We start from the raw sequence: 8,731 nt of genomic DNA on the forward strand, positions 1-8,731 counted from the left end.
CCCAATATTATCATAGAGCAGATGCTTCTTCTGTCATTCTGAAATGGGCTCTGTGGGGAGAGACATCCTCCTCCTTTCTTTATCTCTGGTGATAACTCTCCTTGTGTCAATGCACTCCAGTGGCTGGCAGGCCATCTGCATGGTGGTTGTGGTGTCTAGCTGCCTTCGCGGCAGCCATGGTTATCATGGTGGCTGTGATGGGCCACTCACATGAAGGAGATGATTTTGGCATGCTCCTTGGTGCTGGCAGTGTGCCTGGTTGTGGAGAGTGTCTGATCCCCAGCTCCATACCTTGAGTCCCCGGGTGGGCCCCAAGGCGCTGGCACAGTGTGCCTGGTTGTAGGAATGGTGTCCGGTCCCCATGAAGGTGTTTTTGGATGAGATTAATATTTACATGGCTACAGACCGGTTCCCGCTCACTGGCTGAGTGAGCTGCGGGCGCAGCACCGAGGGTTGCGATCCCGTTGCCGGTCCCAGTCTGGTATGGGCGCGACACTGAGGGTTGCGATCCATTGCCGGACACGAAAAAAGACAAAAAGGAAAAAAAAAAAATTTACATGGCTGCTGCCACCTCCCCAGGCCCTGCCAGGGTCCTGAGGTATGGAGCCGGGGGAAGCCGAACCCAGCCGCAACCAGGTAAAGAGCACACCAAAATCACCATTTTCATACAGGTAGCCTGCCATAGCAACCGCAATTGCCACGGCTGCCCTGAAAGCAGCTAGTCTCTATTGCAGCAGTCGCAGCCACCATGCAGATGGCAAGCTAGACTCTTAAATGCATTGACACAAGGAGAGGCACCAGTGGAGACCCCCCCAAAAAAGAGGTCCTCTCTCTCCACAAAGCACACTCCAGAGTAATAGAAGAAGCATTTGATTTACAGTAATAGGGGAGGACTTGATCACACCTGCCTCAGTCCTGGACAGATCATCTAAGCAACAAACCAACAGAGGAACAGTTAATCTATCAGATGCAGAGAACAAATCTATGGTTATTAGAGGCGGGCAGGGGAACAGGAAGGGGAGGCGGAGGGGGAAGGGGAGAGATTGGATAAGGGGAATAAAGAGTAAGTATGATTTGTAGCAATGAATATGCTAATAATAAAAAAAATTGCTAGGAAAAACAAATTCACATGGGTGGACTCTGAGTAAAGCAGATGACTCCCTGTAACGTAGGTGGGCCTCCTCCCATCAGCTGAAGGCTGAATAGACAAAGACTGAGCCCCAGAGCAGAAGGCGTTCTGCCAGCAACAGTCCTTGAACCCACACTGTGTCTCTCTGTATATGTGCACATATAGATGAGGGTACTTCAAAAAGTGTGTGGAAAATAGAATTAAAAGATAACATGAATCTTTCCATGAATTTTTGAAAACCCCTTGTATATATACATACGTGTGTGAGAGGGTGTGTGTGTACGTATATATACACACACATCCTATTGGGTTTGTTTCTCTGGAGAACCCTGACTAATACAGAATCTAGAATAAGGAGAAAGAGGCTTCTGCTCATTTTGTAAAAAATGTCTTTTCTTTTCTTTTTTGTAGCTGATCTTGGTGTGGAGATCTCAGCCCTTGACCCTGGTGTTGTAGCACCACGCTCTAACCAGCTGAGCTATCTGGCCAGCCCAGAAATGTCTTTTCTGATGTTTGAAGTGAGACTTCATTTGGCCAGTTTTTTTTTTTTTTTTTTTAACATTTTCTGCATAAGACCAGCCTGATCCTAGAGGCTTGAAGTCTGCTGGATCCCTTCTGCAGGAACAAAAACAGTTCTGCCTGCTGCAAGGTGACATTTTCCACATACAGCCCTATTTCAGTTTTCAAGTCTTAAAAAAATGATCCTGTTGTTAACTGGGCTGCAGTTTCATCAAGAATTATGGACAGATGATCTCCTCTGCCCTAAAATTCAGAAGACAAAGGGTCACATGGGGGCAGATTTGGCATGAAGTGTTGTCCAAGAATGGATGGGACAAAACCAAGAGGCGTGTGCTTAGGATTGCTCAGCACTGTCCCCAAGGAATGAACCAAGGTCAATCTTTTGCAAACCAAGGCAATTATTCAGGAGTTTTGCATCCACATTGCACTACTCCAACTTGAACTTTGGAAAAATGTGAGGGTTTTCCTTGTTTTTATTCTCTGAACAGGCCTTGGCAAGCTGAGACTGAATGATCTTTATTTCTAAAAATAATACCAACTTGGATCTCTAAGCTGATTCTCTCTATAGGATACCAGAAACCTGCTGAGGGCAAGAGCAAAATACTGGGCAGACAGAGCCAAGCATGCTGGGAGTGATCCTTCCCAACTCCAGCAAGGACAGTGGTACAGAGCAGCTGCCGTGATGGACGCTGGGAAACTGGAGCTGGAATTGCAAGGTGTGGCATCCTCCACAACCAAAGACCTCAGCTACGCATGGGGTTTTCAGTAGCTCTTGGCAGAGGCCTTTGGAGGCATTTCAGGGTAGCACAAATACCCACACATCACTGAAGACTGGTTCAAGTAGAAAGCATCTAGTGCCTTCTAGCACCTTCCCTCTGTGTACTACAGAAGCTCCTGCTGAACGAGATGTTTCTTTGCCCATTTGGCCAGATTCATAGCAGCACTGGCAAGATAGGATGAAAGAGAAAGAAATGGAGGAAGGAAAAAGGCCAGGGCCGGAGAGGCTGAGATGGTAGGAGATGAACACTAAAGAAACAGAGTATAACAAATCGTGAAGCAAGTAATTCAGGAAGTCACAAGGTTTTTGGCTCAAGTGTTTCAGATTTGTCAAGTTCAAGGAGATCCGGGTTTATAGGAGCTAAAACCCCCAAACAATACAAATGTCCATTGATAACTGTGGTTCAGCCATAAACTGTCACATTATGTGGTCACTTGCTGCCATCCAGGGCAGGGTGCAGGGTGGGTAGATATGAGCATTATCTCAGGAGCCAGACTCCAGGAGCCAACTCCTACCAGCTGCATGAACTTCAGCAAACAATGATGCCTTCCTCTGCCTCGGATCGCCCCTCCGTGTAGGGGGGATAACAGTAATTTTTATCTTATAGGGTTTTGTGGGGGTCGAGTGAGTGAAGAGATTAGAATAGGATCTGGCACTTATGAACTATTAGGTAAGTGTATTAGTCCATTTGTGTTGCTATAACAGAATACCTGAGACTGGGTAATTTATAAAGAACAGGGGTTTATTTGGCTCACAATTCTGGGACAGCTGCATCTGGCATGGGCCTCAGGCTGCTTCTTCTCATAGTGGAAAGTGGCAGGCAGCCAGCGGGTACAAGCGGATCACGTGGTGAGAGGAAGCAAGAGAGAGATGGGAGGTGCCAGGGTCTTTTAAACAACCAGCTCTTGTGGGAACTAATAGAGCAAGAACTCACTCATTAATCCCCCAACCCCAAGGGAGAGCATTAATCCATTCATGAGGGATCTGCCCCTGTGACTCAAACTGTCCCATAGGGGATCAGATTTCCACGAGTTCTGGGAGGGCAGTACATCCAAACTCTATCAGTAAGGGAGATGAAAAGTAGTTATACATATTTATCAATCAAGAAAACAAACTACATCTGTTATGTCAACAAATAATTTAGTACAGGGCATCGGTTAAATGGGTATTGCAGGACAGAAAGGGCAGGAAGCAGACAGACACTGGGGGAACAGAGAGAGAGTAACTGAGGGGAGCAGTGACCCCACCCATGTGGCAGGAAAACAAACAGGAAAGGTTGGGGTTGTCAGTCCTGGAAGCCTGGAGAAGCGGCCCCACAGAGCCAGGACTCAAACTCTGAGGAGGTCAGTTCTGGGAGTGCAGGGACACTGGAACCAAGTGTCCCCGTTGCCAGGAGACGCTCAGGAGACCAGTGAGCAGATAGGAAGCAACGGGCCAGCCTTCTCCTCCAGCCCAGCACGCCCTCCTGCCGCCCCCTGTTGGCAGCAGCTGGCAGGAGGAGACCCAGGGGTGTCATGGAGCTGAGCACAGAAAGGCAGATGGGTGTTTCCTGACCCTCCTGTTAACTGTCAGCTGGGACGGCCCCCATAACAAAAGACAGACTAGCAAGAAAAACCAGTTTATCTATGTGTACATTTCATGGGCACGTGGGAGACACCAGGGAATGACCGTTCTCAAAGAGTGGCTTTCAGTTCCAGCTTATGTAGCGTCTTCAACAAAGAACAGTAAATTCTGGAGAAGTGACAAGACTTTTTTTTTCTTGAGAAGTGACAAAGGACAAGGACTTTGAGTCTCCAGGGGTGGCAACTTGGACAGCAAATAACTGGCAGATGAAGGCTGGTTAGCACAGCTTGTTCATGTCCGTTCCTCTGGTGCCATCTCCAGGCCCATGAGAGTCCCAAGTTGTCTTCAGAGGTTGACCTTTGCTCTCCCTGGCAGAAAAGGGACTGGGGCACCTTTGGTCTTTGCAAATCTATGTCCTGCTTTTAGGCAACTAGAGGGGGGGCAGAGAGCTTTCCTGCATCTGCTGCTTCTTAACTGCCTTCAGCTCAACAATCCTTCATATTTTGGGGAGGCACGTTCTGGTCTCCCAGAGGATGGTCTGGACTCTAGACAATGTCCCTGTCCCTTCCTCCCCACAGCCTCAAGACAGTGGACTGGAGGAGAGCAGTGGGGTGTTCAAGGCCAAAGGAACAAGACCCTTAGGAGTCGGTTTAAAGGCCAGGTCTGAATTACAGTGGTGGCCATAGGAGGGAGAAAATGGGACAGACCCGCAGAATGGAGTTCAGCACTTGAAAAGTGGTTCTGCTGTGGCCACAAGAGTGGGGGATGAGGACGAGGATCATTCTAGATGGGGGAGAGACTGTGGCAGGGGTCCAACTCCCAGATCTCAAGGTCCTGCGTGTTCTCAGAAGGGGTCGAAGCCAAGAAGGTTGTGAGCCTGAGACCAGAGACCTCAGAAGATGAGGAGATGAGGAGTGGACCGGAGGCAGGTCAGAGGTCCAGAGTGGTGCGGGCCCAGCAGCAGGGGGCAGAGCCGGGGGGCTTTGTGGGAGGAATATGGTGGTTTGTAGGCCACATGGGCAGCTAGTGGGCCATGGACACTGTACCAGGGGTGGGCGGGGGGCAGGACGCCCTGGCCCAGAAGGGGCAGCTCTGGAGCCAGACAGACCTCAGCCTGAGCCTGCCTTGAGGGTTGCCCTGAGAACAAAATGAGATGCCAGATGTATGACAATGGCATGAGCGCCTCATGGGGTCTTTCCTATTTTCTGAGAATTAGATCCCACGGCTGAGAATAAAATCCAGCCCCGCCCCCGGATTCTCAGTTCAGACAACCACCAGCTGGGAGACGCCACTCAGCCTGGCACTGAACCCTGTGTGTGATGGAGAATTTGGCTGGCCTGTGTCCTGTCCCTGGGAGGTAACCTTTACATCCCTGGAATTTCCTGATAGTTGTGTCTTTGCTACCCATGGGGCCCTTCAGACCTCACTTGGTAGTTCATGCTAATGAGATGACTCAGGATGGGGGCTGGTCACCCCAGAAAGACCAACCTCGAGATTAGAGGGACGGGGCTTCGAGCCACTGGACATCAGCTTGCCCTTGGGGAGGGGGGCCGGAGATTGAGTTCAATTGGTGGATCAGTGGCTAATGACTTGATCCTGCCTATGCACGAAAGCCCAGTGACAACGCTAGGCTCAGGTGAGCTCCCCTGGCTGGCAACGCTCTGTGTATTGTCACGCATTAATCTCCCAAGACAGTGACATATCCCTAAGGATGACAGAAATTTGGTTGTGGCTCCCTCCCAGATCTCACCCTCTGTGTCTCTCCCAGTGGCTGCTTCTGATCCGTATCCTTTTGCTCTAATAAAACCGCCCTGTACCAGCCAGCCATCGGAAAACAGAAACAGAACTGTAAAAGCAAGTATAACACTCTCCGGGTCAACCTAGTGAGTTATAGAACCTGACTGGGGTAGTAGTGGGAACCCCCAAGTTTGTAGCCAACTGGTCAAAAGTGAGGACCCCTAAACTTGCGGCTGGTGCCTGAAGTTGAGGGCTATCACATGTGACACTTGGCCCAGCTCCAGAAGTCAGATGTCGTTGCACCCTGCCCCGAAAGAAAGAGGACGGAGGAGGGTGAGAGGTTACCCTTTGGGGACAGCAGGTGTCTGTGATGAGACGGTCACTCTTTCATAAGGACTTGACTGGTTTTTCTGGAAATCACATGGGGGTTATGAGGGTTGGGACACAGTGGGATCATTGTAAAGAGTGTGGGAGGACAGAGAGGAACATCTTGTGCCCCACCTGGCTGTCCACTTGGCCCTGTGCTGGCTGATCTGCCCCTGGGTTCCTGCAGTTTGGAACGAGCCCAGAGGAGCTGGCATCGTGGGTGGTCAGCCAGGGGGCCGAGGGCTGGGACCATCCATCCCCTCAGAAGATGGATGCTGTACTCGCGGGCCCCAGAGTCAGGATACAGAGCATGGATGGGACTGTAGATGCCAGGACTGGGGGTCAGGGGGCCTCCTCAGAGCAATATGGCATGAGGCCACCTCCTACAGTCAGCAATCCAGGAGCCTCCTAGGAGAGAGTCTCTCCTCAGCAGGCCTGTGGGGCCCTCACTTGTCTGCACCAAGTTACAGAGCAATGGTTCTCAATCAAGAGCAAGGCAGTCCCCCAGGGACATTGGGCAAGATCCGGAGATATTTTTGGTTGTCATAACTTGGGGGCTACATCCAATGGGTGGAAGTCAGAGATGTTGCTTAACAGTGCACAGGCCAGGCTTCCATGGCAAAGAATGATCCAGCCCCACATGTCAAGAGTGCTGAGGCTGAGAAACCCCGATACAAGGAATGAGCTAGATCAGCAATGAAGACTCACAGCAGACCCACAGCAGCGTCCCCGCAGGAAACACATCTGTTTTCCATTTCTCTCCTTCCTGCCTCAACCTCATAGAAGCCAGCACAGAAGAGGGGGGTGTGGGTGAGAGACATTCCACGTCCCCTGCTCCAGGGTTGAAGCCCCAGGGTTGGCCTGTGCCGGGAAAGGATGTGAGGTCATGTGACGCAAGTTTGCTCTTTTGTTTTATTTTATTTTTATTTTTCTTCTTTATTTTCTTTTCCCCTTTAAGTTTGACCTTTTTTTTTTTTTTGTCTTTTTTCATGACCGGCAACGGGATCGCAACCCACGGTCTTGCGCCCGCACCTTGCTCAGCCAGTGAGCGGCCGGTCTGTATGTGGGATCCGAACCCTCACCGGGCCGGCCCCAAGTTTGACCTTTTAAATGGGCAAGTCTTAAACACCAAAGTGAGGCTGTCCTAATAACAAAAAATGACTGGAAAAGCATGGAATCAGACGAGGCGTCCTCACAGGGAGCCTTAGGCCTGGCAGAAAAGGGGGTTTTGACAGAGCACGGCTGGTGGTCGTTAGTGGAAAAAATAAAACCTTTTCTTAATTGCACTTCAACAAGACAAGTGTCCTTTCTGAAACCGACTACATATGTGCATCATTTAGCACAGTGCCAGGCACAAAATAAGAGCTCGATAAATGTTAGCCACTTGTGTTAAGAGGGCAGTGCAAAACCAGCAGCCCCCAGTGGAGACAGAGGGCTGAAGGTAAATGCTGCCATGCAGGGACTGGCGGCTTCAGGTACAGCATCCAGACCAAGGACGCTGGGGCGTCGATCACCAAGGCGCTGGGGCTCCCGAAAACACATTGAAGGAGTCTATTCTTAAGCTACAAACCAGTTCCCTAAAGTTGTCCCAACTCTTACTTCCCCAGGTAGAGTCCCCAAGGACGGCCGCCATCAATTCCTTCTCTCCCTGTAGGCACACACTGCTCCTCACAAGGGGCACGGAGGTCTAATTCCCATCCCTAGAATCTGGGCTGGCCTTAGTCACTTGCTTGACCAACACAGTGTGGCAGAAGTGACATTCTGGGACTTCTGAAGCTCAGGCACGAAAATCTTTGCAGCTTCTGCCTGGGTCTCTTGGAATGATTGCTCATGGACAATCCCCTTGTGGAACCCAGCCACCATGTGACATGGCGAGGCCGCACCCCAGCTGACAAACAGTAGCCACTATCACCATGTGAGAGAGCCATCTCAGACGATCAGCCCCCTTAGCACTGCAACCACAGGAGACCCCACGTGAGAAGTCCCAGTGAGCCCAGTCAACCACAGCCCCCTGTGAGAGGTAATAAATTACAGCTTCAGGCCATCGCAGCTCAGCGTGGCTCGTTACTCAGAAACAGATCATTTGAACACTTCCCTAGGGAGTCAAGTGCTTTCTGAAACATATGCTTCCTTCTTGGATGAAAAATTGTCTTTCTAGTGATTGTCCAGGAAGGATTCCCACAAGTGGATATCAGGGCTGTTGGAAAGATACGACTCAAATGCCATTATGGGTCCACGTTCCAGTTTGCTCACTGTTACACTTTCCTCTGTGTAACCCAGATGGAAAAAAGAGAAAGAAAGAATTCACTCAAAGTACCATCAATCAGGCCTGGAGGGACTGCCGCCCATCAGGGGAGCAGCAGCAATTCAAAATCAGCCTTTCTTTTTATTGACAAGACAAGGAAGTTTCACAAGAAAAATCAGTTGATTCAATCGTCAAAGAAGGACATAAAAACAGGCAGTGTAAAACTAGTAACAGCAGTAAATTAACAATGTGACAGTCCAGAATGTAATTTGTAAAAAGTTAGGTCAATTCACCAACAAACAGCTTGTCCTTAGTAAACATTTTCTTTCCTACATACTTCCTACAGTGATTTCTTTAGCATATATATATATATATATATATTTTTTTTTTTTTT

General features: G+C 49.6%; 1 long non-coding RNA gene across 1 annotated transcript in view; it reads right to left on the minus strand.

Annotated features, from left to right (window-relative positions):
* Nucleotides 1-1,509: 1,509 nt before the first annotated feature.
* The window catches only part of LOC103605505, an 18,953-nt gene continuing 11,731 nt past the window's right edge, over nucleotides 1,510-8,731 (minus strand). The window contains exon 2 of the long non-coding RNA XR_551793.1: nucleotides 1,510-1,891. This is a non-coding gene — a long non-coding RNA (uncharacterized LOC103605505). The remainder of the gene's footprint in view (nucleotides 1,892-8,731) is intronic.

Source organism: Galeopterus variegatus, unplaced genomic scaffold (genome assembly GCF_000696425.1).
Source record: "Galeopterus variegatus unplaced genomic scaffold, G_variegatus-3.0.2 Scaffold5848, whole genome shotgun sequence".
NCBI lineage: Eukaryota > Metazoa > Chordata > Mammalia > Dermoptera > Cynocephalidae > Galeopterus > Galeopterus variegatus.